Source organism: Cetorhinus maximus, chromosome 14 (genome assembly GCF_964194155.1).
Source record: "Cetorhinus maximus chromosome 14, sCetMax3.hap1.1, whole genome shotgun sequence".
Taxonomy (NCBI): domain Eukaryota; kingdom Metazoa; phylum Chordata; class Chondrichthyes; order Lamniformes; family Cetorhinidae; genus Cetorhinus; species Cetorhinus maximus.
Genome location: NC_135892.1, coordinates 76,050,823 through 76,077,849, shown reverse-complemented (window position 1 = coordinate 76,077,849; position 27,027 = coordinate 76,050,823).

The following is a 27,027-nucleotide window of genomic DNA, read 5'->3' as shown; positions in this document are numbered from 1 at the left end:
TCTCCTACCGTTGCAGAGATAATGGAAGCTGATTACCATTTCAGCAGGAACCATCTCCTGTTGAGTTATATCCCAGACTGTGGACATGACCTAAACTGAAAGAAAGCAGTTTCTGGGTGGAAGACATGTTTGTTTCTTTCCTTCTAGGAATACACAAGAAAAGGATTTAAAAAGTCAACTGCAACCCTGGTCTCTGTGTGCTTGTCTGTTATTCTAGTGTGTGCTGTGTTAGTGTGTGTTGTGTCAGTGTGTGCTGTGAAGATCACAGCTGAAGAACATCAACTAGGCATCCCTGTCCCCTGCAGGTAAAAAAAGTCTCTCTAGCTGATTGCTGGAAGCAAGTCACAAGTCAGCAAAGCCACAGCCGAAAAGGAAATAGGACAACTCCTTTCAGTTAACCTGCAGAACCAAGAATCTCCAACCCAACTCAGCTATTGACCTCATTACGCCCTTGGTTCAAACATGGGAAAAAGAGCTGAACTCCCGAGGTCAGGTGTGAGTGACTGCCTTTGACATCAAGGCAGCATTTGACCGAGTGTAGTATCAAGGAGCCCTAGCAAAACTGGAGTCAATGGGAATCAAGGAGGAAACTCTCTGCTGGTTGGAGTCATACCTAGCACAAAGGAAGATGGTTGTGGTTGTTGGAGGTCAATCATCTCAGCTCCAGGACATCATTGTAGGGGTTCCTGACGGTAGTGTCCTTGACCCAACCATCTTCAGCTGTTTCATCAATGATCTTCCTTTCAACATAAGATCAGAAGTGGGGATGTTCGTCGATGATTGCACAACGTTCAACACCATTCGTGACTCCTCAGATACTGAAGCAGTCCATGTCCAAATGCAGCAAGACCTGGATAATATCTAGGCTTGGGCTGATAAGTGGCAAGTAACATTCGCGCCACACAAATGCCAGGCAATGACCATCTCCAACAAGGCAGAATCTAACCATTGTGCCCCTTGACATTCAAGGTCATTACTATCACTGAATCCCCCACTATCAACATCCTGGGCATTACCATTGACCAGAAACTGAATTGGACTAGCCAGATAAATACTGTGGCTACAACAGCAGGTCAGAGGCTAGGAATCCTGCGGTGAGTAACTCACCTCCTGACTCCTCAAAGCCTGTGCGCCATCTGCAAGGCACAAGTCAGGAGTGTGATGGAATACTCTCCACTTGCCTGGATGAGTGCAGCTCCCACAACAGTCAAGAACCTTAACACCATCCAGGACAAAGTAGCCCACTTGACTGGCACCACATCCACAAACGTTCACTCCCTCCACCACTGATGCACAGTAGCAGCATCTTGTACCATCTACAAGATGCTTTGCAGGAATTCACCAAGGCTCCTTAGACAGCTCTTTCCAAATCCACGACCACTACCATCTAGAAGGACAAGGGCAGCAGATAGATGGGAACACCACCACCTGGAAGTTCCCCTCCAAGTCGCTCACCATCCTGACTTGGAAATGTATCGCCGATCCTTCACTGTTGTTGGGTCAAGATCCTGGAACTCCCCTCTTAACAGCACTGTGGGTGTACCTACACCACATGGACTGCAGCGGTTCAAGAAGGCAGCTCACCACCACCTTCTCAAGGGCAACTAGGAATAGGCAATAAATGCTGGCCCAGTCAGCGAAGCCCACATACACCATGAATTAAAAAAAAACGCCCAACTGCCAAAGTCAGCACTACCGGAATCATTTAACTTAACAGCCGCCATGTCTTACCATCTACTGCTTACGGACAAACTAAAGACTGATACGTGTATCTTTTTAAACTTCTGTTTCTGGACTCACTTCTCATTTGTAACCTGTGTGTATACGTGTTGCGTTTTTAATATTTTTCTTGCATTTTAGTAGCTAATAAACTCACTCTTTTTCTGACTCAAGAAAGCCTGGTTAAATTGGCTATTTTTAAAACATAAATACATTTAGACTGGGAAAAGGTATCCATGAGGGAAGGGAACCTTTTCAAATCAACCTTGTTGCAACCAACTGGTGGGTTGAATAAAGAAGTGGAGCCAATTCATCCCTCCTCACACGAAAGCATAACAATTTGGGGGAACGTCACCCGGGGCCTGGTCGTAACAAATTGGGGGCTCGTCTGGGATCATAACAAATTGGGAGCTCGGTGCCGGAATTGTTCCCACGGACAAAATGAACAAATGAAAGCGGGGAAAGTACATTGTTTCTTTGAACCTAATTTTAAAAACTGCAAAAAGGTTTTCTTGAGTCTGTACTGCTAAAGTGTAGAAATGTCCACATTAGATGCCAATGCTTTTCTAGGAGAATTAGGGGATGTTACTTCTGAGGATTTCAAAGTTCTGTCCCTTGAACAGTTAAAAGATTTAACGGGGGATTTAGGATTTTAATTCTGCCCAAAAGCCAGAAAACTCAACATTTTAAAGGGGGTGACCAACAGCCTACTGGTGGAAATTGAGGTCAATGAAATGGGTTGAGTAGCGGTAGAGAGATTAAAATTGGAGCAGCGGAAATTAGAATTTCAGGAAAGAGAAAAGGAAGGAGAAAGAGAGGAAGAGGAAAGGGAAAGAGAGAGAGAGGAAAGACAGGAAAGGGCACAGAGAGAATTTCAGGAGAGGGAGAAGAAAAGGGAGTTTAAACTAAAACAGTTCGAGCTGAGGGGCAAGAACCCTACTGTGTTCCTTGAAGACACCACTAGCTCAGTGGCGAAGCAATCCAGTTTGCTCATTTAATCCCTAAATTTGATGAAGCAGAGGTGGAAGCCTTCCTTATCTCTTTTGAGCAGTTAGCACAGCAGTTAAAGTCACCAGTCCAACACTGGTTCCTTATTGCAGCAGAGTAAATTTCAGGGAAAGTTCATTAGCTCTTGCCTGAGGAAAGTGCCACTGACTATGAGGCATACGACTTTTAAGTGTGTACCAGTTAGTTATGAAGGCGTACTGTCAGAAATTCTGTGCCCTCAGGAAACAGCCTGGCCAGACATACCTAGAATTTGAAAGGCTTAAGCGACTTGCTTTTGACCAGTGGGTGCAGGCACTTATGACAGAAGCTACATACGAAAAGATCCATACCCTTCCCAGTAAGAACACATCTAGAGGAACCGAGGGTAACACGGGCCAGGCAGGTAGCCACACTGGCTGGTGATTATGAGCTGATCCACAAACCCTTGTCTCAGAAGAGACCCAACCAGCTGGAAAGGATAGAGGGGGAGAGAGTGATAGAATATTGAGCACCCCCTATGGGAGAGAAGAAAATGGCTTTGGCCCTCCTCAGGACAGAAAGGATGGCACTGAGATGAAAAGTGAGGCCAAGAAGCCTGTGTGTTTTAACTGCCAAAAAGATAGGGAACCTCTGGGGCAACTGCTGGAGGTTATGGAAAAAACCAGTGGGATTTATCAAGGCACGTAGACCCCATTCAGAGAATGGGAGTCAGTCAGAGAGCACAGCAGACCAGGCTATGGCTCTGACTGCAGCTACGAATCCCTATAGATGCACTCCTGAGACTGTGGGTGAGGTTAAACAAATCCCTGAGCGTTACAAGGATTTTGTATCCGAAGGAAGGGTGGCCACATTTCTTCAGGGTGAGGCGAGTAAACCTACAGTGATACTGAGGGATACAGGGGTCAGCCAACCTCTACTGCTGGGAAAAGGCATGACCTTTCTGACCAGAGAGTGCAGTAGGTGCCAAGGTGTAAAGGGTATTGAAGGAGGGTACATGCCCATCCCCTTACATCGGGTGCATCTGGAGTGCGGCCTTGTGTCAGGACCATTGACCATGGGAATCTTCCTGAGTTTGCCTGTGGACGGGTCGACCTGCTCCTCGGCAATGACCTGGTGGGATTAAAGGTCTCAGAGAAGCCCAGTGAGGTCAGGGAGACAGAACAGCTGCAGAAAAAGTGCCTGCCATTTTTCCTAACTGTGTGGTAATGTGGTCTATGGCCAGCCAACCTCCATCAGTCGAGGTTGAAGTGGCACTACAGACAGAAGATCCTACAGTCTGGTTATCTGAAACCTTTTTCAGGAATCTATAAGACCCTAAGGAGGTAATAAATAGATCTTCCTTGGTAGCGGCCCAGAAAGCTGACCCACTGTGAAAAACATTAGCCCAGACTACACACATACACTGAAGCTGCGGCAGAAACAGTCCCTGAATGCTACTACATTAAAATGGAGAACCCCTCACGGACCTGCAAATGAGGAATGGACAGTGACCTACAAGGTAGTGGTGCCGCTGGGGTACCGCAGGGGAATATTGCAGCTAGCTCACAAAATTCCGGTAGCTGGCCATGTCAGTATACATAAAACCCAAGCCTGCATCAGCTAGCATTCCTACTGGCCACACCTCCACGGGGATGTAGTAAGGTTTTGCAGAACCTGCCACACCTGCCAGGCTGTGGGCAAAACCCAACCTGCAATAAAACCCGCACCTATGATCCCTGTGCCCGCTTTTGGGGAGCCATTTAGTGAGGTATTAGTGGACAGTGTAGGGCCCCTGCCCAAAACAAAAGGGGGCTACCAGTATATCCTTACCACCATGGATGTGGCTACCCGCTTCCCTGAGGCTGTTCCCCTGAGAATCATATCTGGCAAAACAGTGGTGAGGGAATTGACCCAATTCTTTACCAGGTATGATTTGCCCACCGAGATCCAGTTGGATCAGGGCTCAAATTTCATGTCCAAAATATTCCAGGAAATCATCGGTAACCAGAGCATGACCCAGCTGAAGTCTTCAGCGCATCACCCACAGTCACAAGGGGCGTTAGAACGGTACCACCAGACCCTAAAACCAATAGGCAGGGCATACTGTCACGAGTACCCCCATGACTGGGATAAAGGACTAGGTTTTCTTCTGTTCGCCACCAGGGACTCACCCAATGAATCCACTGGTTTTACTTCACTTGAATTAGTTTACGGCACCAATTGCGAGGGCCTTTGGAACTAATCGAGGAGAGGTTTTTAGAACAGAAGAGGAGGAGGTCTCCATGCTACACTATGATATAGTGTTCTGGGAGCGACTCTTGAGAGCCTATGTTGTGGCCCGAGAACACTTGAAAATCTCCATGGCAGCTGTGGAGAAACAGGCAGACAAATGTGCCAGGTCCCAAACCTTTCAGCCAGGAGCCTATGGGCGGAATCGTCCCAGATTAGAACTAAGTGCAGTAGAAGGTGGGAAAAAGGACATTTTACCCATCAGCGGCAATGGCAGCTTTTCATGCCGTATCTTCTCAACCCCTCCTCATTAATCACGCATTCCCAGGAAGCACGCCGTTTCGATGGCGGGCAGGGTCTCATTTGCCCGCCATGCCATCACCTCGCCGCTTCCTCATGCCGGGTGCCATATTTAAACTGCAGCCGCGCGAACACCTCTCAGTGCTTCCAGTCCAGGACTGCTGCAAAAGAGACATGGCCTCGAAAGAGAAGACGACAGCAGCTCCCTGGTTTAATGACGCGTCCCTCGAGTGCCTTTTGGGCGCTGTGGAGGCTCACCGTGATGTCCTCTACCTTTCTCTGGCCGCACGAGTGGCAGAAACTTCACTAATGCAGCATGGGAGGCATTGGCAGTGGTTGTCAGTGCCAATGCCCTACAAAAGAGGGCACCCAACCATGCCGTAAGAGGATGAATGATCTCCTCCATTCCTCGAGGTAAGTCACTCTTCTCATCACTTTCAACTCACATATTCACAAAACCATCACACATCCACAGGGCCCTCACTCACTGCCAGTTCAAGGGATGTCACCAGTCACCCTTTAAGACAGATCTTCACTGTCCTCATGCCTTTCATGGGGCCACTCAGCACCCACGCATGCCAGGCACTTATCATCTGGCCTGGCAGGCATCCTGCTTACACTCTCTCCATCTGTATTCATGCAGGACAAGCTGGCACACAACAAAAAGGAGAGTTCACAGACTGGCAGAGGAATGCCTGAAATCACGGTCCTCATGGCCTTTGAAAATAGTGCCATCCAGCTGGCCATGATCTGGACCGGTCCAGTGTTAATGGTGAGGCTGGAGCTGCTCTACCAAGTGAGGATCCAGCAGTGCAACATCCACCAGGCAACCATGCCGTGAGTGGTGTGTCCTGTTCTGCAGTCCCCTGCCATGTACTAATTATCTCTCCTTGTTTTCGCAGGCACATCTGGGAAACAGACCTGAAGAAACTGCTGAAGAGGAATCTGAAGGCACCTTCATTGAGGACCTGTCACAGCGCTCACCCACACCCTCCACCAGCGCAGAGACACAAAACTCGATGGGAGCAAGCTTTAGAGTAGCCTCGGGATCACAACCTGGTGAGCACAGCAGGTGGTGGTAAGGACTTATCAGGTTTCTGGCACTTGAAGGACTGCTGGAAGCCATAAATCTGCTGAGTCTGAGTCAGATAAGGGGCCTCTGGAATCTGTCATACCTCAGTTGCTAGAGTTGCAAAGGCAAGGTCGGGAACATCAGGAAGGGATGTCCTCTGCACTCCTCAGATAGCAAGGCACGATGGAGGAATCTGTTCACCTTCAGGCTGAGGTGATAGCGCCGGCATGCCAACGTACCATGGTCAACAGTGGTAGGATGACAGCTGCCATGGTGACCTTGGTACAGGACATTGGTCCTGAACTGCTGTACAGGCTGAAATCCATCGCTGGCATCGTAGTTGGCCTCCAACATTATGTACGGGAGATGGGTGTTGGGCAGTTCGATCTCACTCCAGCTTCCCTTTCTCATCAAGGAGTCAGCCAGAGGCCCTCGAGCACCCATTGGGAGGAGGATCAGCACCCGAGGGCCATCCACCCAGGTGACTCCGGAAGTGTCTGGCCCATCTGAATCCCCTATTCCTGTGATCTCAGCAACTCCAGCTCCACAGACTGAGGAGGGTGCCACTGCCATATACACACTCCAGGTCTTGCGTTAATCACTTGTACATAATGTTCACTATTGTAGGTAAACTCCCAAGAATGTCACTCTGCCTATGACTCCTTGTTCTGATGAGAAACGTTCGTGTCACTCAGATGTGAAACCATGGTCCCTGAACAAGGTAAAGGCAGGTGTCTCAGTCCAGAGCCTCTTCCCTGTGCTTTGTGCAGCCTTCAGGCCAAAGTGATGGTCCAGCCTCACACTCCCTGGACATATTACTGATGTTTGCACCTCGATGGTGCTTGTCATTGCTGCCAGAATGTCATGGGCAGGCATCACCGAGTTCCATCATTCTCTCTATGTGCTCTCAGCACCTTTAATGTGGAGCTGGCCCCAATCTCATCAGTAACTGTGGCCGGTGATGTTGTGCTCCTGAAGGGGTCAGATGCTGAAGGCTGACAAAGGATCAGGTGCATTTAAAGTTTCATGGCTGCATCTCTATGATATGAAGCTAATCACAGGGCGCAAGTGAGCTGCCCTCAGTCAGACAGGAGTCAGGCATTCTCAGAGGCTGTGTGAAGATCTATAGAGTGTCCTCACTGTATGTCATCATGGAATCGAGCAACTATTAGGGCTCCGCTGCGTCTTCATGACAGGAGCTGTATCACAGAGGGTATGTGCGCTGCCATGAGCCAGACTGGAGTCAAACATTCACATATGCAATGTGTGGATCTATGGTGTCTCCTCACTGCATGTTGTCATCATCCTCCACAAATCAAGCAGCTAGGAGGGCCTCCTGAGTGTGCTGTCATGTCTGGCCAGTGCGAACGCCTCATCGCGGTCATTGTCCATCTCCTTTTCAGCCAGCTCCTTTCCCTGCTGCAGCGCCAGGTTGTAAAGGGTGCAGCAGGTGACAACAATGTGTGACACCCTCTGTGAACAGTATTGCAGGGCTCCACCAGACCAGTCCAGGCACCAGAACCTCATTTTCAGGATGGTTTGGCCCACCAATGTCTGAGTTGCAGCATGAGCTTCGTTAAACCTTCGCTCCGCTGCAGTCTGAGGCCGCTGCACGGGTGCCATCAGCCACAGCTTCTGTGGGTAGCCCTTGTCCCCGAGGAGCCAACCCTGCTGCCTCTGTGGACCCTGGAAGACGTCAGGGATCTGAGACTGACTGAGAATGTAGGAGTCATGGACACTGTCTGGGAACCATGCGCAGACCTGCAGGATGCGTTTGTGGTTGTCCCACACTAGCTGAACATTCAGCAAATGGAAGCACTTTGTGGTTGATGTACTTGACTGCTTGTTGCGATGGAGATCTGAGCATCATGTGTGTGCAGTCGATGGCACCCTGCACCTGTGGGAAACTTGAGATTTGGGCATATCCCATTGCTCTTGCATCCTGGCTTTCCTGGTCCCGGGTAAAATGCACAAAGTTGTGTGCCTTTATGAAGATGGCGTCTGTGATGTCATGTATGCATTTGTGGGTGGAGGTTTGTGATATCCCGTACAGGTCACCTGTGGAGCCCTGAAAGGAGCCACTGGTGTAGAAATTGAGCATCGTTGTCACTTTCATGGCCACAGGCAGTGGATGCCCTCCATGTCCCCGTGGTGCCAAATCCTGCAGCAGATGTGACCGACCAGTTCCCTAGACATGCACAGTCTTGGGGGACATTGGTTCTCGGTCATCTGCAGGAATGAAAGGCAGGGTCTATAGAGCCTGGGTCTAGCTAGGTGCTGGACAGTGTTAGCTCACTGTCACTCTTCAGCGGCATGAGCGGGAGCCCCGGCCAACCCTTATTCCTGAGGGTGCTGCTCCTACCTCTGCCCAGCCAGGCACTTCTGTTGCTCCTTTCTCCTTCATCTCCGCTCTCTGTAAGGCACGAGGCATACAACTAGGTCACTAGGCTCCATGCTCCTGATCTACTCATCCTGCATGGTGAAAGAGAGAGACACGTGGGTTAGCTTGGATGTTTTAAGAATCTCTCTTGGTTAAGTCTGAAGGCCCCTTAATGCATCCCGGAGAGTGCTGGCCACCAGTTGGATGGCTGGTGTTTAGTGCACTGCATGGCTGCCTGAGACCCCACCGCCCCACCCTACCTGACTGATTGGCGGCAGCTTCAGCCATTGGACTGCATGCTGTGCTCTCAGCTCAGGCGCAGGAATTCTCCTAACCCGCACTGCAAGGCTGCACTGTTAGCTTGAACAAGGCGGGGGAGACTGCTCCAAACTAGATGATGACATTGTGAGGGGCTGTGAGCGCCTCCACCAGTGACCGCTCCATGGTCAGTTTTAGCCAGGAGGTTGTACAAAGCGCCCAGTTGTCCAACTGTTTTGAAGTTCAATAAAACGCTCATTAGTTTGCAGTTTGCCCAAGGGGTGAAAAGCTCTGGAGCACTTGGTAGCACTTTCATGCTTCTGCATTGCTTGAGTGGGCAGATAAGCTAGAGGCCCCATCTCCAAGCATATCAATGTGGCTGTGCCTGAACTGTCTCAGCTGCAGAGGAATACACATTATACAAGGTTTCCCTAATGCATGGATGCTTCCCTCCCCTGCCATCTCGCAAATGCTTGTGCACTGCCATCAACCACAGTGCAGCCTGTGCCCCCTCCCCCAAGTCACCTCAACTGCAGCCCTTGCCCTGGCACCCATTCTGTCAGCCAGCCAGGGAAAAGCGACTTGCCAGTGCCCTTGCCGTTAAAGTCTAACAGGCGACCCTCGTGAATGCTGCACAACGTTATTGTGCACTCACCTCAGGGTTTCCCTCAAAGTGTATCCCGCCAAGTGCACGCCTTATATATGCTGTTGTGAAACACTTCGGTGTGCGATCACGCCAATGTTCTCGGATGATCCAGCGAGGGGGGATGATTCCGGCGAGCTGTGCTTATAATGATATGCCGGTGTATTATAATGAGGTTCCTGATGTCCGATGGCGGGAAACATGGCCCGCCATTGACTAAGTAGTCTTGCAAACAACAAGCCTCCCTTACATAGCCATCACCACCCTTCCCCATCCCCCACCCTCCCCACCAAAACATTGCTTGGTTCCAAGTCATGTTTTCTCATTCACCATCACACAACTGAAAAGGCCCCTGGCCATCCAGCAACCAGGAATGGGCAACAGGGGAAAATGGTGCAAAATAATGTTCACATGGCTCAAAAATAAAACGTATACTTACCAATCTAACATTGCGTAATGCACCCATATGTATATCTTTGTGCAATTGCAAATCTTTACTAATATAAAAGCAAAATATTGTGGATGCTGGAGATTTGAAATGAAAACCAAAAGTGCTGGAAATACTCAGCAGGTTTGGCAGCATCTCTCTCCACAGCGTTGTTTTTATTGCAAACCTTTACTCTTCCTTTTTCTAGCACCTTCATTAAGTGCGACCCCTGTGGTTTCAGCAGAAATGCAGACAGGTTGCTTAGATCCCTGCTCTAACTGCCGAGATTCTCTCGGCTAACGCCATCTGGGTTTTGGGGCCTGTAAGGGTCCCACCAAAGACTGCTTCACCTGCATCTGTGCGGGGCCAGATTTGGCCATTGGAGCACAAAGCACAATATGGGCTACTGATTGCGGCATGTGGATGGTAGCGGGTGGGGTGGGGGGTGTGGGGGGCAATGGGTGAGAAGTGGAAATGCCTTTGAGCCAGTGCCCGCTTTCACAATCATCCCTCTCATGGCCCAGCTGCCCTTCCTGCTAGCGATGAGCTGGAGTACATTTTGCTGCAGATCAGTGGGGCAATGGACAGCCAAGATCACAGGATCAGATGTCCGATTCAATGTGGCACTCATAGTGTGCAAGCCATTGGTGAAAGTTTGCGTGCAATCTTGAGATTGCTATGCTTTATGCTCCATGCAGTTGCCCACTCTTTCCATGGATGAAGATATCATTGCAAACTCGCAATATCATGTTACTCATGCTAGAGATGGACTCCTCCACCCTCTGTGCAATGACACACTTGAAGGGCTGAGATGGTCTTGCATGAGCCCTGTGACCCTTCAAAGGGAATGAATTCCTCTGAGGCGTCATGATCATTGTGGACGACCTTGATGCGTTGGATGTGTGATGACTCTGTAGAGATAGAAAATATGGATGGGTACTGTGTAGACTGAAGTTATTGTTATGCACATGACCATATTTTTGTGCCTGTTAACATTGGGGAGGATTTTTCCCTCGACTGGCGGACTCGGTGGGGGCGGAAGGGGGCAGAAGGGAAGCCGACCACTGCCCGTGATCGGGGCTGGACCGCGATTTCACACTGGTGGGCCAATTAAGGCCCGCCCAGGGTGAAATGCGAGCGGCAGCGCTCAGTGCTGCCTGTGCGGGGGTGGGGTGGGGGGATGAGGGCGAGCGCGAACTTGGCGCATGCACGCGGGTGCGCGCTTGAAAATATCCCCGAGGCACAGAGCTGCCTCGGGGGTGAACGTTTTTCAAAATAAAAAATAAAGATTTTAAAAACATTATAAAACATGTCCCTTCATGCGACTCACATGAGCAGGGACATGTCATTAATTAAATTTTAAAATTTGCATTTTATTTTTATTTGATGTTGGAAACCTCATCCAGCCCAATGTTTCCTAAAAAATGTAAAGGCTGCTTGGCCTTTTCGCCTGCCCGCCTGCCAACCGTAAGGCTGGATGGGCAGCGAAAAATTTCTCTCAATAAACTTTTTAATGGCCTTAATGGACTTTTTAAGTGTTGGCGCGTGCCCACTGACCGAAATATTGCGCGAGTGCGCAATGATGTCAGGACGCTTGCCCGACGTCATCGCGCGTCATTTTAAGCTTGGTTGGGTCTGGCGCACACCTGCCCGCCGAGTTAAAAATTCTCTCCTTTATGTCCACATAACTGGGCATTGTATGCCATTTGGCTGTCCAATATTTAAGTCTGTCACCAAATAGCTGGGAGGATCCCATCTCTGATGGCTAGGCATGGCAAGCCTCCGCTGATATCCAGTGCCTCCTCCTCTGCAGATGTTAAATGACAGGTGATTGGAGGGCCATGTGTGGTTCTCAGCCCCTCTCTGCTCTCTTCTCCTGCAAGCTTAGGAGAGAAAGGAAGAGACCTGTGAGTGGGAGTCATAGAATTTGCTCAACCAAGAGAGGGAGAGCTTTTCTTGAGGGTGATGATGAGAGAGGGTCATGACATTGCAAAAGGATGAGTGTAAGTGTGAGTGGTGGAGAGATGGATGGGGATGTGGGGAAGTGTGCAGATGGAGGTGGATGAGCTCATCTGCAAGGTAAGTTGCTGTGAGGATTGATGTGCTGCAATAGGTTTGAACAGGTAGAGTGAGGGAGTTAGTGTGCTATGTACATCAAGATGTAAGCAAATGTGACACTGTACTCACCTTTCCTGTTTAGGTCATGTGACACTAAGTGTGGCTTCCTGGGCAATCTTTGTATTATCTGCAGGCTTCTTCTTCCCATCATCAGGGCAGAGTATCTCCCTCCAGGCCCCATCTTACAGCACCTAATAGCACATCTGGAGAGGCGTTGCTGAAGCGGCATGCAGCCATTGACCTTTCACCTTCCATGGCACTTCTTTCTCTTTCCTTGTCACCTCCAAATGCTTCAACTTGCAAGTTTGGAGTGTCCCTTGAAACAGTGGAGTTGAAGTCATGCCATGTGCATCTTCACTAAGCCCACGGATGCCAGTTGTTTGGGAAACCCAGACATCATATATTAATGTAGTGGTTGTGTTAAAAAGCCACTGGAGCATGTGCTTTGCATACTTCTGGGTTTCCCACACATTATTGAGCACCCTGCTGCCAGCATGTCTGCATATTAAAATCCAGCCCTATACTCCTTTTCTGTTTCAGATGCTGATCCAGCTTCTATGTATTTTCAGCATTTCCTATTTATTTTTTATATCTTTGTATATCACTCAGTAGGTCACACATTTTTTTTCTACATTTTAAAAGAGTAAAGAAGTTTGTGGAGTTATTTGGGCTCATTTCAACAAACATAATTTCAACAGCAAAGCAGCTCAGAGAGCTCCTCATGCTTAACTGAATGACTTCAGATAACTACGTTCAAGGGTAATGAAATAGATTCTGTAACACTGAGGCAAGTTACTCCAAGGACTGACCTATTCTCCACTTCAGTTTATTTTACATATTTAACTAATTTTATTCTTACAGGCTTTCCAAACAAAAGGTCATATTTGCTGATCACTTTGCCATTGTTTATGAATCATACTCAGCTGACTATATATCTAAAGATCTCAGCAATGATGATCATCGGTTGGCAGTGCTAAACTAAGAGTTATGGACAGGAGGGGGGTTAATCAAAACAGCACCAATTTCTCTTCTCATAAACAGAAAGGTGTTTTGATTTGCTTTCCTCTTTATAATCAGTGGCATATTTCCCAACCCCCTTGGTTTTGGTGCAAACCAGTTTTCCATTAATAACACCACAGCAAACTCGAGATAGGATGAACTCAAAGGGTTAGTTTATTTGCACACACTCAAATAATGAAAGGAGGGTTGCCTCCATTCTCAGACAATAAATAGAGGGAATAGAGAAAAGAAAGATTTATAGTGCAGAGAACACAGAGAAAGAAATATCATTTCTTGTGGGTTCCAGAGTCCAGAATCAAAATCCAATGAGGTATTCCTTCACGGAGGTCGGTGGGTTGAAAACTGATGCTGTAAAATTCACTTTTCCGGTGCTATTGACGTCACACGATAAGATAGGCATGCAGAGATGATTCAGCCTTGTAGGCAATGGTGCAGAATTTCCAGCAGAAGCAGTGTAAAAGGGGCCATATGTTCAAGCTGGGCAGAGCCCCCTTTCTGTAAGGCAGCCAGTTAGATGGTAAACAGCAGCCCGAGCTTTGCAGTTCAGCAAGACAATATTACTGGTTCCACAAGCTAGAGGCCCATGTCACATGACTCCCACCTCTCTTCAATAAATGATGTGTATCCCTTGCCTGGGTCCCCAGGATTGTTAAATGCCTCAACCATTAAGAATCAAAAGGAAGTTTGTGGGGTCCTTTGTCTTAGCAGAGGAGCAGGCTCCTATTTGCTAGCCTGGGTTATGACATGCAGATGGCCTTTGTGGAGCTCTCTTTGAATTTGGCCTGTGCAGCCCATAGGGGGTCGTTAGTGGCTCCACAGAATAATAATGTGCAAATTTCCCCTGATACTGCCAGGCAGCTCCTTTTGTTCGGGGGGGTCACAGACAGACATAGGTTCAGCCATTTTAAAGGTCGTTGTCCAGTTTTAAACTTTTAGAAATAGCAATGAGCATATCTCTATATACTTTCTAAAAAGTATACAGGGTGAGGTCTTAGTCCCTCGTGTAAATTATTAGAATAATTTGAGATAACTACCACTGTATGTTAGTTTTGTTTTGTTAAACTGGTGAACTGTTTAGCTTTTAATAATGTTGCGATAACACACTCTTAATCAGAGGACCTGCTTAGGAATATCTTGCTTTGGTTTTGCACCTTATTCCCAACTTATATTTTAATAATACATCAGTGAAACAACGCAGCTATTTCTAATTAATTGGTCTACCCTTTGTGTCAGATTTTACAACATAACAAAGGAACTCAAATGTTATTATTTCACGCTATCGGTATGTGGGGATTATTGAATATTAATACAACTCATAAGGTTTTACAATAAGCCTACTAGAATTAGTTCAGATAGTGCTAATAGGCCCAGATTTTCTGTAGTGGTGCAGTTGGCAAGGGATCACCAAAATTTATGGCTTCTGTTATGCTAATATTGCTGTTGGCAAATTACATTGAATTTCCCTGTCGATTGAATCTGACTTAACCCAAACGCAAGAATCAATGCGAAAAGAAACAGCTTATTAAAATTTAAACAGCAGCATCTCAGGGAAACTGGGGAAGGGTCTTATTAAAGGATGGGGGAGGGGCCATTGGAAACAGATCTTACTTTGGAGTGAAGCTAGGTAGTTCTAGGTAGGTAGGCAGGCATCACTCCGTCTTAGATTTTATTTTAAAAATTATTCGTCTGGGAAGTTTGCAGAATTTCAACAGCATTTTCCTTCCTACATATGAGCATCGAGTTTCAGTATTGAGAAAAGGGACACTAAAAATAAAGGAACATAAAAAATCCATGCATCAGTAAGTAAAACATATGTAAAACAGCCATTGAGTGGCATAGGGAGACAATTCTGTGACAAATTAGGGCCAGTGTAGGATTTCACTGTTGATTGGATTGAGACTAACCAATCTGATCCTGTAGGGCTATGCAGGAAGAGCAAGGAAGTGGGACTTTTTCACAGGTCGGGCACAGACACGATGGGCCAAATGGCCTCCTTCTGTGGTGTATGATGCTTCTGAGAGGATGGAGAGCACTCTAAGCTGCGCTTAGATTTCTAAGGCTGGAATTTTGCCAGCCCTTTGGCGATGGGCTGGGAGATGGGGAGCCTGGCAAAATGGCACGGGAAGGTGTCGGGGTGTGCCTGGTGTTTTCCCGCTGCCATGCCATTTTGCCACCAGTGGGAAAGCTGGCACATCAGTCGCCTGCTGGGAGCTCAATTGAACTAATTAAAATGGTGAATTGTGGGTCACTTCCCGCCTCCACAGACCTTTTGCCAGTGGTGGGGTGTGTGCAACCACAACCTTGCTGGTCCAGTGAAACCTGACATTTTCCCAGGAGATTCTGGGGGAGTTGGGCACTCCATGGTCCATGAATGGTCCCATGGCAGCAATGGCTATCCCTGTGACAACAGCGCTGCCTGTGAGTGTGGAGCCAGCCCCCCACCAACTGCTTGGCCCCAGCACCTGCCATCCCCAAATAACCCTCTTGGAGGTCACCTGACCATTGAGGTGCCCTCTCCATGCAGCTGCGGCCTCCGCAATGGCCACGCTAGTGGTGGCACTGCTGAGGCTACTGAGCTGCCAGCTCCCTGATTATGCCAACAGCTCTTAGTGGCCGGCCGCCCACCCTTAATAGGATGGCTACTCCGAAGGTACCCTCCTAATTGGCCACAGCCGGGAAAGATGCCGCCCCGGATCCTCTCACCAGCTGAAGCAGGTTTAACTCCTGCTTTCGGCCCCAATGGTATGACTTCAACCTTCCCTGTAAAATTCAGCCTGAAGTATTTAAACAGCACAGAAACAACCTGGTTGAACCTTCCCCTATCAGGTATGACACTCAAAAAGAGAATCTTGCAAACTGCAACTAATTCTCTCACAGGCTCCACCAACTATTTTTTCCATTCCAAGTTGCCCAGTTTTGGGATTCTATTTCCTTTGAAGCAAAATGCCTTCAACACAGCCTTTTAATATCCTTCCAGTGTTATCTTTTAATCAGCTTGAAATGTACCCCCCAGATGATGTTATATTTTGGTGTTGCTTTCAATGGTATTTATCTTGTATGTTCCCAACATCTGTTTTTACTTGTGTGCTTTTCTAAACTAGCCTTGATTACTAAATGGGATGGCTTAAAGAGACTTTAAAACAGAAGTACATACAAATCGAGGTTTAAGAGGGATATAAATAAAGCACACACCTTATTTAGAGGGATACTGTTACTAATAGGATAGCCCTGTGCTGTTTAATGAGCGTACAGTGTGATATTTGCACTGCGTATGCATTGATGTTGTATAGTGAAGTATTAACCCTCTCCTGCTCATACTTTGGCAGCATCTAATTTTAAGCCCCTTTTTCCCACACTGATTTGCTCATTCAGTGCTTTTTTTTCCCTACCCTGGCTTTTCTAAAAACTTTGAGTCCTTGTACTGTGGGCGTCTCCCATTTCTGGCACCTCGCCCATGTGCTATTCTTCAGGTGGGGGGCCTTCTCAGTAAGCACTGACAGGTCTATTCCACATTGCAGCCATCATGGTCAAATCCAACCTTGTCCTCAACCAGGATCCGCATGCCTATATGTGACTAGCAGGTGCCACTGAATGGTAATTGGGCGCAGGGCCTTAGATTATTTCTTCCTTCCTCAGCCTGTGGCACTGAGGCCGATGGCAGCCTCCTACTGCTTTAATCAGCATGGAGCTGTGATTAGACTGCAGAACTTCCTGGTCTGCATGGATCAGCTATCCACTGAACCACTGGGAATTGCTTTGTATCAGGGTCAGTGAAAATAAATTAAATTAAGTCTGTTGGGGTGAATGAATGATAAATAAGCCATTGCAAAGGTAAGTATAGGGCAACAATGCATTTAAATGAAATTGGCTTTTGTTATTGACGCAATAGCACACGGGTCCAGTGAAATTACTGTAGGTGAAGTTTAGTTAATTAAAAACTTGCTTGTAAGTATAAAGTTAAGTGGAATTATCTGCACAGGATGTTAATCATTCTGCTCCCACCTTTTACACCACTACCACCTACAATGACACATTGTGCTAATTGTTGTCAATGCAAATCTATCTAGTCAGCAGAGCTGGTTGAACTGACCTTTCTCAACCATTTTACAGCAGTCTCACCCTCATCAAGAGATGTAACCTTCTCTGATAAAATGAGTTTGGTGACATCAAACATGGACAATCCACGTCCTGCCATGGTACCGAGTTACAGTGCTCTGATCCTTGCCTCACTGGGGCACTGGAGATCTCACAACTATTTACTGCTGTGTTTCATGATGGTTACAATACTTTATTGTACTAAATTTAAGTTGTGTCATTATGAAGATTAAAATAAAATAGAACTATAAAAGTTAACTGTCTGTTAAAAAATGCTATTTTCCTGTCTTTGTGCACTATAATGTTATGCCAAGGTATGTTTTAAAAGAAGCCCATTTTAAATAAAACCAGTAATTCTTTTGAAGCAGCAATATTTTTCATCAAAACAGATGCTTGTTTTGAAAGCATTACACTTTACTGTAGCCAACACATATTTGAAACATTAAAAACAACTGTGGTGATGATGGACATAGCCACACAGCTGCAAATGAGGTCATCCACCAGTTACATACAGTGGAAGTGATAGTTATGTGTGCAATGTCAACCAAGTTAAAATTCCTGTTTGGAAATCTAAAGCTGAACACTGAAGTTATAAACGGTTCACCACACTATAATACTTAGGAACTGAAGCCCTTCAGTCTTTGCTCCTTTTAGCAAAAAGATAGCTTTTTTAGTCCTGAATGAAAACAGGGAGTGCATTCATTGCCTGTAGCTTTTGCAACATTTATAATTGTTTCTAGGACTACAACCAATGAAGCTGGATATTGTTGCTTCAGAAGGTCTGTGACATAATTGAACTTTCTGTTGAAATTTGTTTGTTCTCACATTTTTAATGTAATTATGCTTCATCTTGTCCAGATGTTGGCAGCATGTCAGAGATCACAATTTGTATATGCTGAGTGATTCCACAAAGAGATCTGATCCTTCATGGATCATCTAACATCTATAGAGCTGCACATCATTGCCAAATTCATCAAACGATTACCCAGCCACTTTCAGATAACAAACTATTGTGCGGCGTAAGCATTTGCAGAGTTTCCAAAACTTTGCAAATAACTCCCAATTAGCCTTCAGAAGTATTCAGTAAAGCTTTGTAAAAGCTGTCATGAGGACTCTGGAGCCTCAAAATGACTGTTTGTGATGTTACTGTACACATGCTCAATGCATTCGTAAGATAATATCTGCCTTAGCAGCTCAGTTAAAACAATGAACAGGGGAATGTGATGAAAATTTCTTGACCATTTGCAAATCGCCACTTCAAGGCTCACTAGTCAACCTTTGAAAAATGAGTTCATTCATGGAATGTGGGCATTGCTGCTGAGGCCTGCATTCATTGCCCATCCCTAATTGCCCTTGAGAAGGCGGAAGTGAGTCACCTTCTTGAAACGCTGTGTTGTGTGTGCACCTCCAGTGCTGTTAGGGAGTTCAATGATTTTGACCAAAAGATAATGAAGGATAGATTATATATTTCCAAGTCTAAATAGTGTGCAACTTGAAGGAAATCTTGCAGGTGGTGGTGTTCTCATGAGCCTCCTCCCCTTATCCGTCCAGGTGGTAGAGGTCGTAGGTGTGGGAAATGCAGTGGAGGAAGCTTGTTGAGTTGCTGCAGTGCACCTTGTAGATGGTATACACAGCTGCCACTGTGCGTTGGTGATGCTGGGAGTGAATGTTTGAGTCATTACTGTATAGAAGGAGGCCATTTATCCCATCACTTCCATACTAGTTCTCTGTAGAGCAATTCCATCAGCCCCATTCTCCTGCTTTATCCCCGTAGCCCTTCAAGTTTATTTCTCTCAAGTACTTATCAAATTTCCTTTTGAAATCTTTCATTGTCTCTGCTTCCACCACCCTCATAGGCAGCAAGTTTCAGGTCATTACTGTTACGATCTCCATAGAGACTGATAACTTATAAAAAGAAATTTGAACTTCCAGTTAATAGTTGAATAGATGACATGACAAGATTTCATGTTTAAGACTTCCACTGTAAAAAACAGACAAAAGCACTCTTGACTAAACACTATTTTTATAGACAGCTTATATTTTAAATTACAGTACATAACTTTTAACACGACTGAAAAAAAACCTATCAGGTATACGTTACACTGTCCTTTAAGGGGGCATTCAATTCTCCCAGAATCAGTCCAAAAACGATTCTTAGCTCTCGAGGGTTTAGTTATGATCTTTTCCATTCCCAGGCTGGAAACTTTTAACTCTAGAACTGTCTTTCACAGCATGAGTTTTTTTGGAGACTTCTCCCTTTAGCTAAAGCTAGGCAAATCTTCCAGCCTCATTTTAACTTCTCACAAATTTGGCCTTTCCAATCTGACCTTGAGCTCCCACCTGTATTACTGTGTGCTAAATGATAGCATATTGCTGCCTATTGCTGTTCTCCCTCTCCCAGATGCTGGCAGACTAACTGTGTCTGTGAGTTTTCAGGGACATCCTAGAAACCCTTCCCTTTGCCAAACCCATGTCCATGGCAACATTAATCACATGGGCCCTGCATCCAGGTAGAAATGTTGATTAGCTCTTCTTGAGACTCCAACTCTCTTTTATCTTGGAAGTAAATGGACAGTTTAAAGCACAGTTGTTCACAAAACAACATTCTCAACACTATTCTTGGACTTCGGAGATTCACAGTCAATTTACTGTCAGCACACAGACAATTGCCATTGTTTTCAAGAGTAAACACCTTTCGCTTTCTTTCCAATAAAACAATTTGGGCACCCTTTAGTCTCTAACAATCAAACCACCCAAGCTTGTTCTCAGGCAGGCTTCAGAGCAGGTCACACTATCCTCTTCATTTTACCCTATTGTTTCAAAAGAAATCAATCTTATAAATAATTGTAACATTGCCATTTGCTGTGCCAAAAAATTCTTCCTCAAAACCTCCCTGCATCTCTTGCCAAAAACCTTAAATTTGTGTCCCCTTGTTCCTATGCCATCAGCAAATAGAAACAGATTTTCTTTGTCTGCCTTACCTAAACTTGTCATGATCTTGTAAATCTCTATTGATCCTCCTCTTAACTTCCTTTGCTCCAAGGAGAACAACCCCATCTTCTCCAACTAACCTTGTAGCTAAAGTCTTTTATCCCAAGATGGTGGATGGGGTGCTGATGAAACAATCTGATGAAAGCCTTTCTTGCTTTTGTACCCATCATTGGGGCATGAAGCATCCAGCTCTGATGGCCCCCCCCAGACTGTCGCACAGAGGCCACCTCCATCGAGCTGGTGGTCTCCTCATGTGGTGGGGGGCTGCTCCACTGCTGGCAAATGTAGGCAAGGCCAGTACATCATCCATTCTTGGGGCTTCAACTATGTAAATTGGCAGAACGGGCAGCCGATCCACCTCCCAGGCCAAAACCTGGAGAAGTTTGCCGGCTGATGGAATGTGTTGGGAAGCCGTCCTGATGTGCTTCTCTCCTATTTTCTTGCCATGTCTCACCTCCAAGCTCTCAGTCGTGGGACTGGTAATAAAAACCAGCCCAGTGTGCTTACTGCCCATGGCAGACAGGCAGAAAATCACACAACATGGGCTAAGTGTGGAAATTTGCAAGCAGGATTTGTGGGTAGGTTGTTGTGCTAAATCACTTCTACTACTAATAGCTTGTTCATTAACCACTGATAAGGCTGAAGCATTTGCAACGATGGAGATCCCCAGCATCACAGATGCCAGTCTTCAGTCAATTCGATTCACTCCATATGATATCAAGAAATGACTGAAGGCACTGGATACAACAAAGGCTATGGGCCCTAGAAATATTCTGGCAATAGTACTGAAGACTTGTGCTGCAAAACTTGCCGTGCCCCTAGCCAAGCTGTTCCAGTACAGCTGCAACATTGCCATCTACCCAGCTATGTGGAAAATTGCCCAGGTATGTCATGTACACAATAAGCAGGACAAATCCAACCTGGCCAATTACTGCCCCATCAGTCTACTCTTGATCATCAATAAAGTAATGGAAGGGGTCATCAACAATGCTATCAAGCGGTACTTGCTTAGCAATAACCTGCTCGCTGACACTCAGTTTGGGATCCGCCAGGGCCACTCAGCTTCTGACCTCATTATAGCCTTGGTTCAAATATGGACAAAAGAGCTGAACTCCTGAGGTGAGGTGAGAGTGACTGCCCTTGACATCAAGGAAGCATTTAACCGAGTGTGGCATCAAGGAGCCCCAGCAAAACTGGAGTCAATTGGAATCAGGGGCAAAACTCTCCACTGGTTGGAGTACTACCTAGCACAAAGGAAGATGGTTGTGATTGTTGGAGGTCAGTCATCTCAGCTCCAGGACATCACTGCAGGAGTTCCTCAGGGTAGTGGCCTCGGCCCAACCATCTTCAGCTGCTTCATCAATGACCTTTCTTCTATCATAAGGTCAGAAGTGGGGATGTTCACTGATAATCGCACAATGTTCAACACCATTTGCAACTCCTCAGATACTGAAGCAGTCCATGTCCAAATGCAGCAAGACCTGGACAATATTCTGACTTGGGCTGACAAGTGATAAGTAACATTCACGCCACACAAATGCCAAGTGATGACCATTTTAACAAGAGAGAATCTAATCATTGTCTCTTGACATTCAATGGCATTACCATCACTGAATCCCCCACTATCAACATCCTGAGGGTTGCCATTGACTAGAAACAGAACTGGACTAGCCATATAAATACTGTGGCTACAAGAACAAGTCAGAGGCTTGGAATCCTGTGATGTGAAACTCACCTCCTGACTCCCCAAAGCCTGTTCACCATCTACAAGGCACAAGTTAGGAGTGTAATGGAATACTCCCCACTTGGCTGGATGAGTGCAGCTCCCACAGCACTCAAGAAGCTTGACACCATCCAGGACACAGCAGCCCACTTGACTGGCACCACATCCACAAACATTCACTCCCTCCACCATTGACGCACAGTAGCAGCAGTGTGTACCATTTACAAGATGCACTGTAGGAATTCCTCATGGCTCCTTAGACAGCCCCTTCCAAACCCGCGACCACTGCCATCTAGAAGGACAAGGGCAGCCAATGGATAGGAATACCACCACCTGGAAGTTTCCCTCCAAGTCACACACCATCCTAACTTGGAAATACATCGCCATTCCTTCACTGTCGCTGGGTCATAACCCTGGAACTCCCTTCCTAACAGCACTTTAGCTATACCTACACCACATGGACTGCAGTGGTTCAAGAAGGCAGCTCACCACCACCTTCTCAAGGGCAATTAGGGATGAGGAATAAATGTTGGCGTAGCCAGCGAAGTCCACATCCTGTCAATGAATAAAAAAAAAACTGAAGTCTCACCTGGCTGTCTGCTATCAACATAGGCATATTGAAAATTTGGGGAAAACTATCTTAATCAAAAATTATAAAGATGATGGTACATTTCTTCCTGAGCAATATTTGTAGTTTATACAGCAACTCCCTGTAGGTTATGGAACACCTTTGAGCAACTTAATTGAAGTTCTTCCAAATACTATATGAAGACCATCCATGCTGGTAACTCAACTGTAATTCCAAACAGACCACAAGACTTTTAACAGTGGTTTGATATCCATAAAATGGGAGGCTGTGATCCCAGTAGAATAATAACTGTATTTTAGAATGAATAGCATTCAACAGGGCATGGTTTTATTTACGTGAATTTACAAGAGTGTCTCTTCTAAGAATACTGAGAGATGATTTATTATAGCAAGGTTTGTTATAGTAAAACTTTCCAAGTTGTTGCACACTATACTCCAGGAATCCCTTTCTGACATATTTTGCTCTTCCTTTGTTTGGCCAGCCATCTGGGCCACACCTGTGTATCATGAGATGTGCCCAACAATTTATTCTGTCCCACCCAACTTTCATATCACCAAATCAAGTAGGATTTAGTTCTTTTAGATACTGAAACCCATTTTTCTGAAGAAGTTGTCATTGAACTATCACTATTCTCCTCTAATTGCCTCCGCCCCTCCTCCCACTCCCCTGCCAGTCGTTATGGGTTATGTATCAGCAGCGGCTTAGCAGGTGAACAGGTTTAGCAACCTTCTCCCAGGCTTACATCAATGATGAGTTGTGAACCAGTGACTAGTGGAAATACCAAAGTATTTGGGTCTTTGGGGAAGCCACTCTATGCCACTCAGCACCTCCAACAGGCAGGAGTATTTGAGATTGAGAAAACAGCTGATGGGTTGAAAATGTTTTGGCCTCTTTCAATACGGATCTTCTTGTTAATTCTTGTGTAAATGCTTTTACTGCTCCACTTCATGCACATTTATCATTAATGGCCCACTTGTACAGAAGAGTCTCCTTTTACCATTAATTTGTGAGACTCAGCATGTATATCACTGCTATAGGCATAATGCATGATTTCAAGGTGAATCATAGGAAATGATTCTGACACAGGTTCATGTCTCATTCCCCACATCCTTCCGTCTGCATTGGCTTTCAATCAACATGACCTGGAGCTTCCACCAAAAAGCTCTCCACCTTACCTCCTTCCTCCTGAGTTGCAAAAACTTAGGAAAGACTTTTCCTTTCAACTGATTCTTGGTTAAATTCAACCTATTTGTCTTCTTTCCTCTTGGTGTGCATTTGATCTGTGATTTGTAACACATCCTGAGGAGTCTTTCCAATGTGTGAATCACTATATAAATGTTGTATACAGCATGGTAGTTATTGAGAAGGTGGGTGGGAAGGTAGAGAGGGGTCATAGGGACCAAAGCATGGTTCAAGGGTCCTTAAAAAAGCTCTGAAAGCAGAAGAAGTGTAGTATGATGGAGATACAGAGGGAAGGAGTTCCAAAAGGTGCAGCATAGTGACTGAAGGAACAGCCACCAATAAGTGAATGCAGCAAGCAGGGAATAAGATGTGGCTGGTATTGGAAGAGTAGAGGCTGTGCACAGGAATATATGGTTGGAGGAGGTAGCAGAAATAGGGAGGGAAAGGCCACGGAGAGGTTAGAAAGTTGATTCTTCGGGGCATGAGAAGCCAGAGGAGTTTAGTGAGGATGGGTGGTTAAGGGGATATAGGGCCTCTGTATAGTTGTAAGTATGGGATTGTGTTATAGATGATTTGTTCTTAATGGATGATGTGAGTGGAAGACAATATGAAGAGAAGTTCAATATTGAGGTGATAATGGCCTAGGTTAGGACATCATTAACAATTGGGTCAAGGCAAAGGCAGAGGAGGTGATAATTTGGAGGTGAAAGAAGCTGTTATGGTGACAATGTTGGGGTGGAAGTTGGGTTTGGGATCAAGGCACTCAAGCTCTGATTTATATTTAGGATGGAAATGGGATAGATGGGGAAGTGTGTAACAAGCCTCCATGAAATGTTCAACATAAGGCCTGGGCAGTTTTAATACCTGGGCCTCATTTCAGTCTGATTAATGAGCTGCCCATCTTATTGCTGTGGGTAAAAGACAGCTTGGCAGTCTTCTCTGCGCCATTTCTAGTGGGCGGTCTGAGACCTATTTGAAGCAGTTACATTTGTTGCTTTCATTTGCGATGTTCGAGTGCCGCAAGGATAGGGATCTCTAAAATATGCTGTGGGCCTCTCCCTGGAGGCACTGGTGGAGGAGGTCAGGACAAAATGGGAGTACGGCTTCCCAGTGCCCAGGAGCATCCCTAGGGCAACTATCCAACAACTGGCTGTGGGGTTGAGAACTCTCAGTCTTCAACAGCATCCCCCAACCCGGGGCCGGATTTTCAATCTGAGGTCAGGAACCCAGCAATTGGACGAACTTTGGGTCCTGACCCCACACACAAGTTGCATTGTTCTCACAGCCCAATTTTTAAATACCCTAATTATGCAGGAAGTGGGTTTGGCACCTGATTAGTGGCGCAGAGCACCTCCAGGAGGTGGAAGCTGCTTGCTTGGTGCCAGCAACAAAGGTAGGCGGCAGCCATATCAGGGCTTGCCAATTAGAGCAAGCTGCTCATCAGAGGGTCAGGATGTCAAATGCAATGGAAAGTAGCCATGGAGGACGAGGTTGTGACCATTGCTCGTGCCATTACTAGGTGGCCCACAGATCTGTCTCAAAAACATCTTCAGAAAAATTTATTTGGGCCCTGTGACAAACCTGACAGCTTTTCAGGCGCTCCAGAAAAAATTTTGAAAATTGTAATTGCGAACAGATAAGCTCCTCACAAGCTCCTTACGGCAGCGGTTCCCAAATTGTGGGTCCTGACCCACGTTGGTGTCGTAAGCCAATCATTTGGGGTCATGAGCTCCAAGGCAACAATGACGACTGTGGAACTGAGACTCCGACTGGGACATGAATTTCCTTTCCTGAACTATTCGGCAATGCTCTGCTGCCCTGATTGGTTATTCTTTCAGTGCCCTGATTGGCTCTTCAATGCAGCGCTCTGATTAGCTAAATGTCCATGGATGCACCTGTAATGGAGGAGGTATTTTCAATAAGGACTGTGTCGAATAGCAGGACGGTCCTGAGGCTGGCTTATTATGTGTTTGTGCAAGACTCCAACCTTGAGGCTCCATCAGAGATTGCAACACTATTCCCCTGCCCAACAACTCATCCCCAACAAACAACCCCCCCTCCACCCTACTCAACAACTCCCCCTCCTCCTTATTGAACAACTGCACTGCCTCCCTACTCAACAACTCCCCCTCCTCCCTATTCAACAACACCCTCTCCTCCCTATTCAATAACACCTCTTTCTCCCTGGTCAATAACTCCGCCTCTTCTCAGCTCAACAACTCCACCCTCCTCCCTACTCAGCAACTCCCCCTTCTCCCTGCTCAACAATTCCCCCTCCTCCCTACTCAACAACTCCCCCTCCTCCTTTCTCAACAACTCCCCCTCCTCCCTATTCAACAGCTTCCCCTCCTCCCTATTCAACAACTTTCCCCTCCTTCCTATTCAACAACATCCACTCCTCCCTGCTTAACAACTTCCCCCACTCAACAGCCCCACCCACCCCCCCACCCACTCCGTACTTTCACTCTAGGGCTGAGGTGCACCAATTTTCAAGCATCAAAATGGGGTCACAATGAGAAAATACTTGGGAAGCTCTGCCTTATGGAGCTCAAGGGGCCGTTAATTTGTGGCTAGTGTGTTCAATGCTCCCTCCCGCTGCAAACTCGTTGAATATTCAAAACTAGCGCAGAGGTATTGGAATCCTGAGACAGCCACCAGGACCCTGATTTTTGAATTCCAGCCTGCACCAGATCCTGACCCTTTGAAAATCCAGCCCTAATGCACTCTAATGGATTCAGTTATGACTGATGCCCATTGCTAATGCTGCTGCTCCTCATCTTCTACCTGTTCTTCAATCCAAAGAAACTAGCGGAATAACACTCATGATAGGAGATAAAGCTTACTAAGGAGAAAACAAATCTCAGAAAGAAGTGGTCTGTGAGGTGAAAACTCTCTTGACAATCCAAGCAGTGCAATGTCATAGTTATCCTATGACCCTAGGATGGTGAATCTTTAGAATTTTCTCTCCAGAGTGCTGTAGATGCTCAGTCATTGAGTATATTCAAGACTGATGTTGGTAGATTTTTGTGTATCAAGGTAGTTAAGATATATGGGGTGTTACAACTGGTCTCCAGACGATTTATTATTTTCCTCGAACAGGACCCCAATGTTGTTATGCTCCGGGCTGAGGAGGAATGACGTGGCTCCCCTTCTTTATTCAACCCCCTCAGTGGGTGACAACAAAGTTAATTTGAAAGGGATGCCTTCCCCCACGTATACCTTTTCCCAGTCCAAATGTATTGATTTTTTAGAAGGAGTCAATTTAACTAGTCTTTCTTGAGCCAAAAAAAGAGTAAGGGAAAAATTTTCCCCCCG